The sequence below is a fragment of the Thalia democratica genome, chromosome 4 (genome assembly GCF_965202585.1).
Source record: "Thalia democratica chromosome 4, ktThaDemo2.hap1.1, whole genome shotgun sequence".
NCBI classification, from domain to species: domain Eukaryota; kingdom Metazoa; phylum Chordata; class Thaliacea; order Salpida; family Salpidae; genus Thalia; species Thalia democratica.
The window spans coordinates 53,177,637-53,198,589 of NC_139168.1; positions in this window are offsets into that span (position 1 = coordinate 53,177,637).

A 20,953-nucleotide genomic window follows, 5' to 3' on the forward strand; every position below is an offset into this window, starting at 1 on the left:
AAAACGAAGACAAGCTCTTTAAACCACAGATAGAAAACTGTAACTACTAGTGACATTTCAACTACTACAACATTTGGAACATTTATTTGACTAAAACTAATTTAAAAGTTTAATCAAACTTGTACTAGAACTGTTTTAAATTGAAATTTAATTATATTTATCAGTAGATAAAAATAAGAATGCAACCATTTCAATGAAACGAAACTCTAGAATTTATCTAACTAAAAAAAAATATAATAACCTTTTAAGTTTAAACTACAGACCTTTTTTTTAAATAAATGAACAACTTGAATTTAATTTTTAAATTTAGCTTATAATTTTTTGTCAGGAAAAAACCTGGTCATAGAGGTACATTTAACTAAACAACTATAATACAAAAACTAATCTAATAATTAAACACAATTTTAATTAACTGTATATTTTAAGTATATTTTAAGTAAATACTGAATGAGTTTAATTATTGTTTTTTGTTTTTATACAATTAAGGTTTTATCATTTTAACCACTCAATCGTAAAACAAGTGAAATAAGTTAATAATAACAATAATAAATAGTATAAATTGTTTAAAACTAATTTAGATGTATATTTTTAAACTTTAATAATTAATATCAAAAAAATATCAGCAAAAATTATCTTACAATGCCGAAATCTGGATTTTTGTGACCTGAGAGACCTGCTCAAATTAATATAAAGTTTTGATTATACCATTTCAATCTTTAGACCAAGATTTAGCCAAACTAATGTTCTTTGAGAATAAGCTAGTTTTTTAATACAAAACTCCACTAAAAATGATAAAAAAAAGTGTAAAAGTAAACAAGTATAGAATATATTTAATAGAAATAAACAGGTTAATCTACTAAAATAATAGTAATAAAATAATAACTTAACTAATAGTTTAAATATATGTTCTAAACCAGTAAAGAATAATTTTAAATTAATTAACTGTACATCTGTATCAAGACTCAAATCGGGGCACACATGTTTAACTGTAATTCGACAATACATACACCTATTTAGGCACGACTCTTTTTAATTTACTTATTTATTTATCTTATTAATTTATAATTAATTTACAGCAATATGTAGCCTACTTAAACCGTAATACTAAAAGAATAAAAAAATAGTTTAAAAGTTGCATTGTTGAAATGACACTGTTGTATACAGTTGAAGAGTCACCTAAAATTACATTCAGCAGTATAAGAATATATGATTATATAATATCTATAGCTTTCCGATGTTAGTATTATTTAAAAGAACAGAAACAATCAATTTATCTGTAAATAATGTAAAATATAATTTGAAACGACACTTAGTTAAAATGACACTATTGCTATAGTTAAATAAGGCCTAAAAACCGACTTAATTTTTATATTTAATTCACAGCAATTTGTAACCTACATAAACTATAATACTAAAAGAATAAAAAAATAGTTTAAAAGTCGCATTGTTGGAATGACATGGTTATATACAGTTGAAAAGTCACCTAAAATTACATTCAGTAGGATAAGTACATAACAAGCACATATATTTTCAAAATAAAACTGTAAAATATTTAAAATAAAGCTGAAAAACTCCTGTATACTGAATTACACTTCAATATTGGTGCCCACCTAAAGTTAATCATAACCAAAAAAAGTATGTAGTCTGTAGTACCTCTACCTGTAATTTAAACGTTTAAAGTTATTAAATTTTATTTAAGTTAGATTAACTTTAGATTTCATTTCTTTAAAATAATTGCATTCTTATATTTATCTACTACTAAATATAGTTAATTTTAAATTTAAAACATTTCTAGGACAAGTTTGATTAATTTTGGTTTAATTAAACTTTTTTTAAACCTATTTATTGTTTTTGTTTAGTTTGAGTCAAATGCATGTTTAATAAAAATATTTTTTTTTTTTATTTAACGATTAAGTTTTTATACAGTAAAAATGTCAAACGTAGTTAAAATGTCACTAGTAGTTACAGTTTTCTATATTTGCTTTAAAAAGCTTGTCTTCGTTTCTGATAACCCGTAAAAAGTTTATAAGTTGTTAGCTTTAAATTAGTTTTTTAAAACTAATTAAAAATAGTTAAAAAATTAAAAATATTAGTGCGTACCATACTCGGGTGCGTATCTCTCAAAGTGCCTACCTTACCGATGTCTTTACTTTTTAAAAAGCACATTGAAGAAATTTGGACCTGGTAGTAAATATATACTTAATATCATATAAATAAAAAAAAGTTCCTGCAAATAATGTTCAATATTGTCTGCCCAATTCGTGTGATGAATCAAATCTTTGTTTGAGAGATAGGCTAGTAGCAACAATATTGCTCATTATTTTCCACAACTATTTACTGTTTGTTTTGTTTAGAACCTGTTTAAAATAAAGTATTTTAGAACTTTCAATAGCCAGGTTCAGAATAATTCTATATTTTTTGAATATAATTGAAAAATTTGGTTAATCACACGAATTTTTTTGTTTTACCTTTGGTGGTGGACTTGAACATTTAGTTGATTTTTTTTTAGTTGAAACAATTATCCCCTTTGAATTCGTGGTTTAGCCTTTAGTTTTTGATCTTTTTTATTTAAAATTTTAATTGGTGTATGATAAACACTATGCTACCAAACACACTATCAAACTCATTCCAGCACTCATTTATATTCTCACCTTTTGTAATACTCATTTTCAGTTTACCCAATTTCCTTCTAAGATCATTTAAAAAAACTCCAACATCAAATTTACCAAAATCTAACTGATCTTTGATAACACAATTCATTTTTATTCATTAAACATTTTATTTCACAAACAACAGGCATATGGTCAGATATATCATAATCTACAATATTTACATTTAGCTTCTCACACCCAAAACTAGAATAAATATGGTCAATCAAAGAACTAGAGGAGCAATCAGAGGAAAGTCTGGTTAGGGAATCAACAAATTGTTTAATACCAGCACTAGAAATACAATTCAAATATTCACAAGTACGCTGGTTTCTATTAAATAAGTTTTTATTTACATCACCACAAGGTATAAAATATTTTTTAATTTCACTTAATATATCAAAAACTTTAATGAAATTTTCTTTAAAAGTATTAAATGTAGAGCTTAGGTGTCTGTACACATTACCAAGTATAAAATGTTTATTTTTTTAAGTTTAATAGAGATTCACAATCATCTACATCACACTGTTTAAATGACACACCTTCTACAACCTCAAAAGAGTGACAAGCTCTTACAAAAAATGCAACACCACCAGATTGATTACTATTAGACAAACTATTTACAAAGTCATACCCATGCAGTATACCCATAAAAGGTCTCAGACTAGTCAACTAAGTTTCACAAACACAGATTATATCAGGTACATTTATCACTAAACTCAAAAATTCCTGAGTTTTATGTAGATTTGCATTTATGCTTCTAATATTCATGTAAACATCACTAATAGTATTTTCATTTCCAAAATTCAAACAACTTAAGTCTAAATATTGGTCAAAATCTCTTCTCTTAATACTCATCTTATTAGGTTTTTTAAAGCAATCATAGTCAAGATCATCAACATTCTGAAATGGAAAAACAGATTTTTCACATAGTTAGATCACAATAAAATCTATAACTATTGCTTTTAAATTGGTATAGAACATTTTTACTAGTTGTACATTGAAAATGACATTTTCTATTACATAAAAATCAAGTTATATAATTTTCTGAGTCTTTACAAGCTAAACTACATCTATAACAAACAGACATGTTCAAATCATAATTTTTACAAAAAAAAGGTAAGTAACTTTTACATATTCTATTAAGACTTTTGTTTGGTATACTGACACATTTGCAGTGAATCCATTTAAAACAACCTTCACAATACACACATTTGTCTTTAGGAGAAAATCTTTTAAAACAAATTTTACAAAAGTCTTCACTCCCAACAATGTCAAACTTTAAATTATTTGTACAATTTTTGTGATAAAATAAATCACTGTTATAAAAAAAGAAGTTAAAACTAAGCTTAGATAGCCTAGAATAATTTAAATGTATCCATCTTTTACACCCATCACAATATATAGATTCTAGATTTGAAGGTTTAAATTAATTTTTATAAATTCTACAAATCTCAACAAAAGCAATTTTAACTAATTTTGTCTTATTTCAGCTCATTTAAAGTACTAAATAAAATCTTGATGAAAACTTAATAAATAAAAACATAATAAATAGAAATATTAATATTTAAAATTAAGTAATAGTTAATAATCACTTTTAGAATATTTTTTTAACTCTTCTACACAATGAACTACGACAGCTTTGCTTGTTTCCTTCTCCCTCATCAAAACAACCCCACCAGACAACCTAGAGAACTTCCAGCCATTAGCCTTTTGGAACCTTCTTGTATAGTAAAGAAGGTCCCAACTAAATTGTGACAGATTCACATTGATGTAAACCTTTTCAATATTTTTACTTAGAGTTAAGATTAGCATTTGCTAACTTTTTTTCTCTTTCATGATCATAACCTTCTGCTCAAATGATCTAAGTTTAACCAAGTAGGATTAAGGGCATAGGGGTGAAACACCCATTTTTGGTTTTTGATCTTATTTTGTATAGTTTTTATTAAGCTACAAAGGCTTTTTACAGATTTAAAAGATTCAAAATATTTTTTGTGATATAGCTGTTCAAAGTCGGAGGCAACAATGATTCTTTATGGGAGGTGCAAACTAAAACGGCAAAAATAGACTATTTCACTAAAAATCTATCTTCTTCAAGTCTTTTAAGATAACTACCTCAAATTTTCAGGAAATGTTCCTTGATATATTCAGAAAATTCTGTCAGAAAGAATATTTTAAAAATTAAAATTTTATATAAAAAATAAACAAAAAAAAAATTTATATAAAAAAACAGTTTTTTTTTTAGTGAATTTATTATAAAATTTTTATTTTTTAAATTCTGTTCTGACAGAAATTTTAAAATATTGCAAGGAACATTTTCTGAAAATTTGAGGTATTTATTTCAAAAATGTAGGAGATAGATTTTTAGTGATTTCTAGTTATTTGCTGTTTTATTTTGCGCCTCCCATAAGGATCCTATTGTTGCCTCCGACTTTTACCAGCTTTATCTCAAAAATTATTTTGAATTTTTAAAATTTGTAAAAAGCATCTTGTAGCTTAGTAAAAACTTTATAAAATAAGATCAAAAACCAAAAAAAGGTATTTACCCCCCTTCCCCCTATGCCCTTAAATACTTTCTTTTTATCTTCAGCCTTTCCAGTTGGTTTCATCCTTCTAAATAAAACAATATCCTTTCTATGAATCTGTGGGTCAACTGTTTTCAATGTGTTCATCACCAAACTTTCCAGATTCTAATTGTCTGATACAAGTATCCCATGGATTTCAGCATTTGACCTTCTTAGAAAGTTGTCCATCTGGTTAACTCTTTGGGACAACTCACTACCTTCTTTAACTTTATTAGCAATCTCAGATAATTTTACATTATCTGATTTTAGCACTTCTATTTGATTTTTCATATTTTTGTTTTCCTTCTCCAGTTTGTCAAAACCACAACTAATAATTTTCACTAAATTTTCAAGCTCAATAACTCTATTGTTCTGGATCTTTAGCTCCTCCTTCAGTTCCCTCATTTCCTTTGAAAGACCCCCTAGACCTTTTACAAAGTCAGCCTTCACCTCCATGATCAATTTCTCCAAACTTTTCAAGGTTGGTTTTTGCATTGACATTTTAAATTAATATATATCATGGTTTATATTTATGTCAAACAAAAACAGTTAACAAATTTACAAGTTTAATTATGCATTAATAAGTTTTGATAAACTTTCTGATTTTAGTTATTTTAAAGTTAAGCACAATTATATTGCTTTATATGTCCTTAATTCATTGATAAGGTTATTTGTGTTTATTTTTAAATACTTGATTTTGTACACAAAATGATTTGGGGCCATAATGGTGAAGAGCAAAATAAAAGTACTCATATGTATTTTTGGGTAGTTTTTTTAGAAGTCTTGTCTAAGCAGGCCGTAGCTTTTATTTTAAGGAGGTTTTATGAGAAAAGTTTGAAAAATCCTGTTACAGACCTTACTTGTCAGAAATAGAAGTTTGCTAATTGTATTATTCACTTATTATAACAAAAGTGTGTTTTATTTTGTCTGTCTTTTATAATCAAAAGCTTGTAGCTTTGTATTCTCTTTAAAGTATTGAGAAAAAGTTTCAAAATGAAATGCTTTCTGCAGGGTTGCCAAAAGTCTGGAATTTGACAATTTAGGAAAAAAATGGAATTTAAGAATTTTTGAATAAAACCTGTAATTTTAAGCTAAATTTACATGTGAAGTAAAACAATTTCGATTAGATACAAAAAATCTATCTTAAATAATTTTTGTATCAATTTAACATTTTACATTTATAGTAGCTTTACAGTATCTTTTTAAGTTTATTTACTATTTGATACAGCTTTTTTAAATTGAGTGAAATTTTGTACTAAATTTGGACCATAAAATTTGTTTATAAAAACCTGAAAGAAATTTACAATAACCTTTGGCAACCCTCTTTCTGACAACTCTGGTATAGACAGATGTTGTCTTACTCTTACATGAAAGTTTAAAGATTTTTTGTTAGTTAATGAAATAGTTTTGATGTTTATTATTGTTATTAATATGATTATTTTTACAATTTATAGATTTAGTTTTGCTAATTTATTTAAAATCTTTCTACAATGAGTAAAACAAAATTAAAAAAACTTTTTCTAGAATTTTAAAATTTTCTAGATGACTCCAGGATAGGATTGACACAATATTGATCCTTATCATGTCTAGTGATAAAATGAAGTATAAATTACATTCAAGTTTAAAAGTTATAGAATGTGCTTTAGAATTTATACAACTAAAAGTTCTTAATTAAAAACAAATTTTAAGCATAATTTAATGTACACAAGATTAAAAGTGTAAATATTTTTTAATAAATTGTAAAAAGTATTGTTTTTTTCATTTAATTTAGTCTGAAAAACACTCAAATTGCTTAAAATAAGCAAGGATAATTTTTAACTATTTTAAATGAATAAACAAACACTTTTATTTATGTATGTGTCTATAGTAATTAATAAAACTAAATTTTAAGAGTAAGAATAGTTAAGAGTTTGTAGTTTAACAACAATGTATAAACTTATTCTTATTATAGTTTTTAAATGTTTCAATTTTCTTATAGCTTAATTAAATTTAAAAATGAGTACAAAAATATATAAAAAAAATTCAGTGCATAACTCTATATTCTTTAGTAAACCCGAAAAAGCTGAAGCAATGTGGTGTAATTTTGATCAAGATATAAAAGTAATTAAACCTGACTCTTTTATAGTAGCAAATAATATGGACATAATAAAGTACATAGTAAGCTTTCCAGATAAGTTTATGTCTATTCCTAAAGGAGAAAAGACAAACTGTCACTTTGTTTTAGAGGATAATGGAAGTAAGCAAGCATTTAAAGATGACATGGGTCTTTGGGACCCTATATTTAGCTACAACACTAGATCATATGATGTAAGCAGTGGTAGACGTGTAAATAGATGCAGTAAAGACTTAAAATATACTGTTGGTTTAGGTTTACCAGATCATAGAAATATCTGGGATTACAAGTACACTTTTTTTAGACATCACCAAAGTAAAGACTACTTAAAAAAATGTTTTGTTGTAAATAATTATGTCTTGTACATTTATACTGGAATGATAAACTTAAATGATAGCAGTTGTGGTTTTAAAAAACTAACTAAAAGTGTTTTTGACATTTCCTTTCAAAAAGAAAACTTAAGTTTAAAATCAGAAAATTTTAGTGATGAAAGTAATGATTCAAAATTTCTTAATATTTCTGACATCATAGAAGAAATTTTAACATGTTACAAGTCAAATAACTTTCAAAATATTGGAAATAGTTTGAAAAAAAACTCTTGTGCAGTTTACAAAACAGAAAAACACATTGATTTTTTTCCTAAGTGCCGTTGGATACAGAGTGAATTAAAAGAAGTTGCATGTGTAGTAGACAAAAATAATAATTTGTTATTTTGTAATGATGGATTTGGTAATACCTTTGATGTAAAAATTCACAATTCTGAAATAAAAAAAGCTATTATAAAGTTATATTTTTGCTTTTGTAGCTCTTCTATAAAGAAATTGATTGTTAATTTTATGGACATCACCTACTTAAGTTATGCAGGGGCTAAATCACCAGAAGAGTGCAGTTGTGATGCATTGTTTAAAAAATCAAAAGATATTTTATTGAAAAATATGGATGTTTTACCATCACACCTTCTTTCAAAATTCCCAAACAACTTTCTGAGCTTAGACCATATTAACCAAATGAAGACTAGCTTAAAAAACCAATCAACTAGTTTTTAGTTAAAATTATTTTAGTTTAGTGCTAATGAAATTTGGTAAACAGTTGTTAGACAATTTTTAATAAATATGATGATAAACTAAAATTTTCTTTCTTATATGACATTTTATGTATTATAAAAAATTTAAACTTTTGATTAAAAAAAAAAATATAAATATTTTGAAAATCATCTTTAAAATAAAGCTAGTTTAATAATTTTGGTGGTTGTTGTTGTATTTTAAAATATTTTACTATAAAACTTTGTTTAATGAGTTTTTCTCTTTGAAATTTTATTTTTATAATTTTGTAAAGTTCCTAAACTTGTTTGAAATAACTATTAAAAAATCAGAATTTAAAAGTACTAACATAGCAATAGTGTTATGGTATCTAACTAAACTAATTTTCAGTTATATTTAAATTTCAATTAAAATGATAACTATTGAACTTATACAGTTTACACAGTTTAGAAATTTTGTTGTCTGAAATACTGTAAAAATCTACAAAAATTTTATAACTTCATCTAGTTTGTAACAATTTAGTTTGTTATAGGAGGTAAGTGCCAGCCTTCTCTCCTTCTAATTTGTTCCTGTATAATTAGCTAAAATTTAAACTAAAGGCTATATTTGTAAATAACGGTGAAAGATAGAAAACTCATACTTTACAATGCATTTTATTGAAATAATTTGTCACAGTATTATTTACGATATTGACTGAGTAGTTAAGGCCATAGGGGGGGCGGGGGGTAGGCCATGTTTTTTACAAGTTGATCTTATTTTATAGAGTTTTTACTAAGCTTCAAGTTGCTTTTTACCGTTTTTAAAAATTCGAATTAGTTTTTGATATATGACCAGCCAAAGTCGGGCCGCATAACAGGTTCCTTATGGGGAAGGAAAAACTAAAACGGCAAAAAAAGACTAATGCATTCAAAATCTATCTCCTCCTTCATTTTTTAAGCAATCTTCTTCAAACTTTCACAGTCTATTCTTTATACAATAACAAAAAAACGTTATTTGTGACTTTAAAAAATTTCAAGTAAAAATACATTTGAAAAAAAAAAAAAAATTTGATAAAAAATCACTTTTTTTTTTAAATTTTTGTCTTAAAATTTTTATTTTTTAAAATTATTAAAATTCACAAATAACGTTTTTTTCTCATAATGTAAGGAACATTTCCTGAAAATTTGAAGAAGATTGCTTGAAAAATAAAGGAGAAGATAGATTTTAAAGCCCGTTTTTAAAAACTCGAGAAAAACGGCTTTAAAGTTACCCTTTATATACCCTTTATTAAGACAACTCTTTATATAACCGGTGATAAAAAAAAATTACTTAATATTTTTAAAATCTAAAAAAAACATCTGAAAGATTATGAAATTTACTATAATATAAGTCTATATGTTATTTTTGGTCAAAAAATGGCTTCTACCCCCCATTATGGCCTTAATGTTGTATCATTTTTTGTCTTTAATAAACTAAGGTTGACTAGAATATTTTATATTTGATATCATAAATACTTTAAATCTTTTTGTCACTTTGTAAATTTTAAGTGCAGTTTAAAAATTTTGTCTTTAGTATAAATTTGTTTTTAAACTGTCATAAAGTATAACCACCGCGTGTAAAAGGCTACACGTTTAGTGCAATTAGTTTAATAATTTTATAATAGTGTCGCTATCAAGGCGTTCTACTTATACACTATTATGGGCCTGGTTTATAACGCAACGTGCGCTTTAACTTGTATAATAGATGTTCCCAAAATAACGAGTAAACTATAATTGATTTATCGGCCGCAATATGTATAAACTAATATGACTTACTTACTATTTACTAAAGGTTTAATAAATAAGTTATTTATCTTAATTTAACCGTAGTTCGAATCTGTGATAATGATTATATTTACAATGAAATTGCGAAACGAAAAGATTATAAAAAACCGCACAACATAAAACTAATAAATCGAATTATCAATTCTTTTAAAACACGAAAATACTTGAATCAAAGAAGCCAAAAACTAAACGTTTAAACCAAACTCAAAAAAGTGTTCTAAAATCGAAATAAACTCTACAAACAAGATTAAAACCATTAACAACTTAAGTGCAACGCAGTAGAAACTAAAAGCCCAAATTACGCGCGTTTTTTAAATTTATACTGCGCTTAAAGGAAAAAGAAGAAAGTAACTAAGAGACAATTACCACGAGAGTGGCACAATAGGTTTTAGTTTTTTTTTCTTTTCCTTACTTTTTTTTTTAAACGTTATCAGCTCGTTTATTTAAAACTGCTATAAAATAATTAAATATTAGTTTTGTGAGAAATGAGCATGTATTGTAATTTTATATGAACATTAGGAAAGAGCGTTAACTTTATTAAATAAATTTTTAAATTAACCAGGGTGGCCTCAAAGTCTGGAATCCTGGAAAAACCTGTAATTTGGCAATTTAGGCTAAAACAAAAAACTAGAATTTGAGAAAATTTGAAAATAATCTGAGATTTTGAACAAAATCACTAAAAGACCGGAAATTTAGCATTTTAAGTAGTACAATTTTAATTTGACACATAAAATCTATCATATAGATAATAAATTTTTGTCAATATCAAATTTAAAAAAAGTATTATTTGCTGTAGAAGAAATAAAGTATCGACTTATATAATAAGTTCCAAAATCGAAACTATTATATTTTTTAAAAGTTGTGGTGGAGAAAGCTTTGCGCCGGTCTTTAGAAGTAGCCTTACAGAATTTTATTAATATTATTATACTATTTAAAACAGTTTTTACCATAGACTTAAGTTTACACTTTAAATAGACCCAAAAAATATGTCCTGGAAGAAATTTCTCAAAACCATGTGGCCACCTAAATGTACTTATTAAGTTGGTGTTTACATGTAAATGTTTCTCACACCTGATTAAGTCTTTTGTGATGAAAAGTTTTAAAAATACTATGCCTATAAAGAGTAACCATTTAAATACTTATAAGTTGAGCGTGTAATATATAATTTAACTAGACTTAAATATTTACCGGAAGACTTTTGGCACAAAAATGTCTGTATTATAGAATTTTATGGCTTAAAGGCGAAAGTTTTAAACATCAATTCGTTTAATGAACTAAATTAAAGTCATTTACCACATGATACCGAAAAATATATTGATATCTTTTTATACTATGCAATGCCACAATTAAGTTTATAATAATAATAATTTTAGAATGAACCGGTCAACCAGATGTTGTTACTTAAGTTTACGCGGACCTGGCAATTAACTTAACGCGCTTATAACAATATCGGTGACGATTACTTAAGCTAATGTTTAAAATTGACTTACCTAAGTTATCTAGCTAGATAATCGATTTATCAAACGCAAATTAAACTAATACTATCATTTAAACTTAGCCTAATCAAGTAGTAAGATTGTTATAATGCTTAAAATTTTAGTATAAAAAAATGGAATCTTAGAGCAAAAAGGTGTATTTACAGTTAAAAGAAATACGACAAAACAAACTGCTAAAAATAACACCAAATAAACTACTTTGGCTTAAAAACAAAGTGAAAAACATCATTTTTTGTAAACAAATGGCCGTTAGTGCCGAGCTACAACAACTCAGAACGTAAGCGACTAAAGAGCCAACAGCAACTAACCAGCCAATCGAGCGTAGCTCAAGCTTTTTTAAGGTGATAAATTTGAGAGAAAAGGAAGCCACTTTCGACTGCAAAAATGCCAATAGCATTACAAGAAATAAGACTAGCGGTTTACAAATCCCGAAAAAAAAACTGTCCACAGCTAATGGTTAAATAGACATTTGTGTTCTTTCTAGAATAACAAACATGTTTTAAATTAGGAGAAAAATGACAAATTTCAATGTTTAGTGAACTATATTTTAAAATGTTCTCTAGATTTTATTTAATAAGACGTTAAAAACGACGTTTCGCCTCATGGTGCTCGTTTAGCTGGGAATAACTTAATCTGTAAAAAGTATTCAAAACTAGTGATCTACCGGACTCACAAATTTTTAATCAAATATTTTTTCAAATTATGATTCAGTTGGATCCGGATTCGTATTCAAACTAAAACTCGGCCGCATTCGAATACTCTTTTAGTTTAAATCTTAAAGTTTTAAGTTGCTTGTGATGTTGATAGAATACAAGCTTACGAAATAATTAAGTACCATATTACTAATTTGGTTGAAAAGTTTGAACAATGTTTATAATGTGTCAGTAAATAAATCGATTGTTATTTATTGGAATAGGTTATTTTGAAAACTTAAACTTATTTTGTAATAAACTTTAAAAAAAAAAAAACGTACATACACAAAATCTTATTTTAAATTTTTTGATAAAGTACAAGTTACATTAACGATAAACTTATTATTTATTATAAAACAAATTAAATATCAACTTAAATAAATTATTATAATCAAAAATACTCTAGTTTTTTAAAGTTGTGGTGGAGATGGCTTTGACCGGTCCTTAGAAGCAATCAATTAATCTTTTAAGTTTGTAAAATTAATAATCTTATTAATTAATATTCAAAGCAAAAAAAATCGGAATACAAAGAAAATGATGGTGCGGACTGCGGATAGACATTTATTTTCAAAGCTGGTGCTTCCACCAATTTGCGACTTTAGTTTCTGTATTCAAATTTTCTGTAACAAAAAAGCCTCTAATTTCTGATTTAATCTCCTTATACAAATAGAGCGAGTTCTGCAATTCCTCCCGTGTCGAGAAAAACCTTCTATTTGTTCTCCTGAGTAGCAGTGTTTGTATCTGTTTCACACTAAGAAAAAAGATTGAAAAATTTTTGGCATCAAAAGTTGTAGAGAGTTGTTGTATGAACTCTCTGATTGTCTTATAAGAGAATATCCACTTTTATGAACCTTACAATAGATATGTTTTCTTACCATTAATTTGAGCAGTTCGTCAACATTTTTGTGAGATAAGGGGTGGAAGTGGAAAGTCAAACTCAATAACTTGGATCAACAGCTGTTCTAATTAACAGCAATTTGTTGTCATTCAGATCTGAGTTTGAGTTGTTATTGCTTTAGAATCTTCTTTCGCAAGTCTCTCCTTTTTTTTTGCTAAAATTCCGCAAAATTTTTATTTGTTTTCTGAATTAAAAAAAACACCTTTAGTGCTCGTGAATGTGGGATCACATTTGACAGTAGTGCATTAAATTTACTACAATTATTTGTTACAATGAAACAGGTTCGAGCAGTATAAGATGTGGATAAACAGTTGCCATTTTTTAGCTGTAATATTTAATTTCGGATCGAAATTATAGTTAGCAACTTAGTTTTGAAGAGTTGATTTTAACCTTTTCAATCTGTTAAGCGCAGGGATTGGTAAACTGCGACCCACGAAGGGTCAGTATGCGACCCGCGAGCAAGTTTTATTTTATTATTTTGATTGATGCGGCCCGCGAACGAAAAATTTGTGGTCCGCGAGCATGTTAATGTGACCCGCTGAACGAGTCTAAGTTAGAAGTTTATTTTTTGATTATTTGCAGTAATTTGATTCTATTCGCTTAAATCCCTGTATAGCACTTCAAAAAAAATTACTGCTTAAGCTTAAAAATGGAAAAACGACAGATGAGTATTCCAATAGTGATTTTTCTCAGTTTAGATAATAAATTCCTTCTTACAATAGCAACTGGTGAACTTAAACAAAGTTTTAAAATTACTTTGATACAACAAGCATTTTATATAGTACTTATTTAATAAACGAACCAAATGCAATCTTTTTCTATTCTGTACTATAGTAATGCACAGTACTTAACTAAAGTACCATTCCTTTACAGTTTAGGTATATTGCTAAACATGTAATTTATACATGTTTTATCTTACAGATGTTTATCTTTATATGTTATATTGAGTGTATAAATTACATTTGAAACAACATAATGGTAAAACATAAGTCATTAAACTCACACTTGGACAACTCTATTCTAGATAATTTAAATTCCGAAAACTCAAATTTGGACTACTCGAATTGCTACAATCTAAGTTCGGACAACTCAAATTTCTAATTACGACGATTCAAATTCGGATAATACAAATTCAAATGTTTAATAACTAAATAGCCACATATCAAAACGCTTTGAACAATGCCAATTTCAAGCATACGCTAAAATACGCAGAAAATAAAAATACCCAAGCCAAATAGAAAACAAACCGATTAAGAAAAATAATATACTTCAACCCTCCTTTGTCAATCCGTTGATACTAATAATTATAAGAATTACAAACGCTGCAAAAAAAAATATGTAAAAAAAAAGTACAGTCTTAGAGCTGTATGTAAATATCAAAGTCATAATAAAAAAAAAACTAAATAAAAAGACTTTATTTTATTTTTCGAGGTTTTAAACTTTAACTTTAAAAAGTAGTTTTTATTAGCTCGTAATAGACTGATAGGTTGTAAAAGCATGTGGTGTACGACTTGATAACTGAAAGGCTTTTTCGTACACCAGGTACTGAGACCAAACTTTTTTAGATTTCTATTATTGTTTAATAAGTAATATAACATAAATTTTGATTTATTTTATCTTTTATCATCTATTCGTTAAGCACTTTTTAAGATTTATTTAGCAACTGAAAATATTTTGTAGTTTACTTGTAATGAAGTGGCACCTTTTGTATGCTATTTCATTCTTTAAATATTAAATTTAAATTTTTGTAATGTGAATGTTTGAGTGTCGACTCGACATGAAAATTAAGAGCAAGAGCAGAGTCAATCAAAAACTTCTGACGAAATATTTCTTTCGCAATTTACAACTATGTACGCTGAGTTTTTGAGCAGTAAAAAGACTTGAGCCACAAGCTTGCTGCATCAGTGCTATTGTCAATATGAAATTTAGTAAACTGACATTATACAGTTTCATTGTTTTATGTGAAGTTACTATAAAAAAAATATTTCCTTAAAGTTGAAGTAGTTAATTTTAATTTTAGATTAAAAGTTTTGTATTTTAGATAAATTTTATTCGTTAAATCTTGAATTTTATATTTAACACATTCCTGTATAGAGTTATTTGTATATTTGTTAGTGTTTGCATCTGTTATTTATTTAAAATTTAACCTCTAATTGATGTTCCTAAATTATGTAGAGTAGCATTTAGTAACGTTGGTTTTATTAGTGTTAATTAAAATTAAAAACGGTAAGTAGCGTAGGTGTAAAACATACTAGTATTTAAATCTAAGTAACCCCCAACCTCTTAGGTTAACACTTTAGGAGTAAAACTTTTATTGTTTTTAGTAGTATACAAAATAAAAAGTAAAAAGTTTCATTAAATGACCAATAAATAACTTACATTGACTGCGACTTGTCATAAATTTGTGCTTTAATTAAAAGATGCTTGAAACTTTTTTATAGTCCTGGACAAGATGTTAAAATGTATCCAAGTGGTGTGCGACTCGATAACCGAAAGGTTTTTTTTGTGCACCAGGTCTTATAAACAAATATTTTGAGCGCACTTTTTTATCGTTCAATAAAAAATATAGTACCTTTAAAGTGTTTTCTCATGCTCTGTAACTCGTACATCCAAACGCTAAAGTATGTAACTTTAAATCTGAGCATAACAAAAGTAATAAAGTTAATATGCCGAAATCAATTAAGCATGTAGTATTGATTAAACTTTAAAAGTTTAAAATCACAGCGCTGAAAAAACAACAAATATAGAGAAAGTTTAAAATAAAAATTTATTCTAATTATTCAAACAAATTTTGTATTGTTTTTAAGGTGAAAATATTGTTTTTAATTAAAAAATATTGCTGTCAAAACTTTAATAGAAACAACCCAAATGGCGATATTTGCAATAAAAAAATATTCTAAAATTTTTATATCATATTGTTGGATTTTAGTTATCGGATTTTAAACTGTCAAATTTTGAATTACCGAACTTTGGAATGTCTTTGTTTGAATTATCGTAATTTCATCTGTCGAAATTTAAGTTTTAGTGTTTAAGTTGAGCGAATTTGAAAAATCATGTAACCATATTAAGTGTGCACATAAACATTTCATGCAAAACAAGAATATGACATAAAGTAACAAAAAAAATTGTTCAAAATACATTTTTAAACTTTTTAATAAAATTTTCTTAAACATTACATAAATTTCTATGCACACTAGTGTATATATATGCCTGTTATATAAAAATGTGCACCACATTAACTTTTAAAACAAAGGGTAGGTATCAATTATGGTACGAAAGAAAACTTTTGCACGAAGGGAAATTTTCGCACGGTTTAAATTTTGCACGAGAAGTTACTTTTGCTTGAAAGGTCATTTTTGCACGAAGACATTTTTGCACGGGTTGAAATTTTACTTATCTTTTTTATTTTCAAAATTTATATTTATCCTTAATTTTTTTTTTACCATCATCCTAACCCTTACCCTCGGTCAGTATCTTTTTTTTTTATTTCTTGATTTATTATTTTTATTTATTTTTTCTAGTTTTATTATATTTTTGTTTATAATTTCTATTTGAATATTTTTTCTTATACTTTACTATCACTGTTACCCCTGACCCTTACCATCGGTCGGTAATTTTTTCTTCTTTTTTAGTAGAATGTTTTTTATTTTATTTTTTATTTGTATACTTTTTTTAACTCTCATTTAAAAATGACTCTTTGTGCATGTTCACCCATGTCCAACGTACACAAATACTCATTTTTTTGAGAGGAACCAATTTTTAGCTAATACTTAAGTTAATTTAAGTGTAATTAAACACAGTTTTTTTATCATAATTGTTTCTACGTATAATATTTAATGAGTACAGACACACTTAAAATATTATATGACATAAGTTAAAAACGTTTTTTGTTCAGTATACATTTTCATTCTTTTATTTTAAATAATATTATAATCAACACAGAGAAGGTGATTATTTTAATTAATAGAACTGTAGGTGTGGTTATAGTGTACTTTGACCCCTAACCATTAATAATTTAAATTTATATGATACTAAATGCTAATATTACTACTTATAAAAACTAGGCAAGACAATAAATAATTATATTTTATATAAAAGAACAATGGCAAACGCCAACAAATATAAAAAAAACAATGTAAAGTATAAATAAACTAATGTTTTAGAAATTACTTTGAATGTTATTAGAACCTTTAAACAATATTTAATTTAAGATAATATACTACAAAATTGTATAAAATAAAATGAGACTTAACTACTTGAAATTTTAATAAAAAATTTAGTAAGTTGATATTAAAATAAATTCTTTATATAACACATGAAAACAATATAAATGTCTATTCTGGAATCGCATGTTTACTGCAGCAAGGCTGTGGCTCAACTTATTCCCTGCTCTAACTGTGAGTATTCATATATGGCTGTAGTATGCCCATTCAAAACCGAATCAGTAATCACGTGACCTTACGAGCTTTCTCTTAAACGCTTAGTTGAATAAAAGTTTTGTTAAAACTTTCAACTAAATCGAAACAGTTATCAAATGCATTTTGATATCCCTTTACAATATTTCTTTGCAAATAAAGTTTTTGAACTACTTATTTAGAACTACTTATTAAATGTATACTTGATTTAGGGATGTCAAATATATTAAGTTTGCATATTTTTAATCAAAATAGTTTGAATAAAAAAATAAACAAGTAAACATTGCAAACACCTTCGGAATACATCATGCTAGTTTAAAGGGGAACGGGTCAGAAAAGCACGGCGTCACTTTAGCACAGAGTGACAATTTATCACGGTGTGACTTTAGCACGGCGTCACTTTAACACATAGTGTCACTTTACCACGGCGTCACTTTAGCACTGAGTAACACTTTAGCACGGAGTGACATTCTAGCACAGAACTTATTTTTCAATTGTTTTTCTATGATTTGTATATTTTTTAAGCTTATAACATTTGTAGTATTATGTTTAAAAATTTAAAAACAAAATATGTAATATGTAAACTAAAATTTAATGAGCTTTAAATGAATTGAACATTAGTTTTAATAGTTTAAGCTTTATTTAAAAACTAAAACAAAACGAAATTTACAAACGTTAAAAACTTATTACATTATATTATTTTAAATAAAAATACTTTGATACTTTTACTTAAAAGTTTTTGTCTTAAAACTATTTCAATAAAGCTAGCAATATATACAAGCTCTGTGATTTTTAAAACGTTTTAAAAGGCTTAAATTAATTTTTAAGGTTAAACTTTAGGCGCAAATCTTGATTAAAGGTGAAATATATATAAAGGTTAAAGACTTACTAATTTCATTTTGAAGTATATATAGCTTTTAGATTTTAAGTTCCTCTTATTTCTACATTCAAACATCTCGAAACTTTTTTTATGCTTATCTATATGTCATAAAAATTGTGTTTATACAACATCATAGGTAAATAAAGTTAATTCAAAAATTCTTCTACCCGTTTAGCTTTTTTATTATTTTTGTTGTTTTAAAATTTTAAGAAACAGCCTTAATTTAAAGTTCTCCTATTGTTTATAAATTTTTTAAGACGATACTTTAAAAGTGTTAAAACTAATGTTCATATTTATTTGTTTGTTAACTTAATAGTTATAAAATAATTAAACATTATTTAATTGAACATATAAAAAGATTTAAATTATTTCGTGCAAAAATGTCACTCCGTGCTAAAGTGACGCTGACACCTACCCATTTTAAAGACTTTTAAAACTAAGACCAATTCAAGCTTTTTCAGATTTTGGCTTGAACTGTCATTTGATTCTAAAATTACAGGCTAGTTTTAGTCACTCAGGCTGACTTTTTTGATTTGAAAAAGGGAAAAGTAAACTTAAGATGTACGGTTTGTTCAATTCACACTTTTTGCTTTAATAATAAGTAAAACTTTAAGTCTTGCAGTAGCTATAAGTTAAAACAGTATCTATAACAACTGTGTACATATAAGTGTGAACAGTACGCACTGGCTTTAAGGTAGTTGTATTTAAGCCTGGACTCTTTTTTTAAGTTTTTAGCCTCTATATGTAGCTAAAAGTCCTTTAAATTAAAAAAGTAAATATGTAAAATCAAAACTGTTTTATTCGTGACTAAAACTACTAGATTATTAAGATGTCATTAAAACTTAAATTTCGGCCCGCAAGAACTTAAAAAATTAAACTTTTGCCCGCGAGCATAAACTGACGGCCGACCCCTAGCAAAAGGTAAGTTGAGTTCCACTCTGTTTTCACATCTTTAACAAGAACAAACGCTTTTTTTATTAATGCGGGTTCTAACTCTACCTTGATTTTCTATCATTTTGCACGCTATAGAAGGCCGGATTTATTTAAAATAAAGTATAATGCTTAATAAATGGTAACAATTGTGTGATATTTAATAGTAATACAATGTGATCTTTTGAAATTGTAAACTTGTAAAAGAGCATTGATTCAAAGTATCCAACAATAATATTGGCTAAAATTGAGCCAAGTGGACTACCCATTGCTACTCCATCTACCTGTTTATAGATATAAACATTAAAACTGAATTCAAAATTTTTTACTGCCATGTTTAAAAGACTTAGACAAACATCTTTTGGAATAAAAAGAGCTGTAAGATCAGAGTTATAGAGTTCATTTAAACATATGTTTATAGTTTCATCTACTGGTACAGTAGTAAATAGGCTTTTTATGTTTCAGAACACATATTATTTGGTATTAAAGAATTTTCTCTTATGACTTCAACGAATGAGAAAGAGTCTTTTATGCATAAAGTGGAAAACTTACTATAAACTGGCTCAAGAATTTTAATCAGTTGCTTTGATATTTTATATTGAACAGATATCCAAAATAGGTCTAGTTGGAATACCGGTTTTGTGAGTTTTAGGTAGACTGTACATTTTTGGACACTGAGAACCTGGAGTTCAAATAGATTCATGCAGATCTCTAGAGATAAAACCTTTGGCATACCAATTTCTAAGTTTTAGTTGAAAAGCTCGCTCAATTTTAACAGTTGAATCAAAACTTTCAAAAGGACCTATTTAAAAAAATTAAATTTTTATCTACTAAAATATCATTCATTTTCTCTAAATAAACTTTTTTATTTAAGCAAACAGAAGATGAGCCTTTATCAGCTTTTAGGTTTACTTAATCAGGATTAGATTTGAGAGGCTTATATGCTTCATTGCAGTTTTTAAACATTCTAAAACAAGAAGAGTTACATTTTTCACCAGTAAAAGAAAAAGATAAGCTATATAAGCTTTGCATTACAACCGTCCAACTTCTCTTTGGATATTGGTCTATGGCGTCTTAGTTGTTCTGTTGTCGTAACTTAGTTAGTTGAAAAAAATATTTTTTGCACGCTAGGCTATTAAAAAGAAAAACTAAAATATTTTTTTGTTTATTGACTGTTTTAACGAATAATTAATGTATTAACAATTTTTATGTTATAAATAAGAGAAAGCAAATGTCATTTAAAAGCTGATTTTTGACCTCATTAGATTTTTTATGCACAATAAAATTGTTTCTAAGTACACTCCTGTGCACATCTTGGAGACCTCTGGTTTATAGTAGCAAAAAAAAATAAAAAGTTTATGTTGCTTATTCAAATATTTTAAGTTAATAAATTTAAGTAAAACATTTCATGAGTGAGTAAGTTTCAATTATCATATAAAATTAATTTTTTAGTTCGACTACTTTGTTAACTTTTT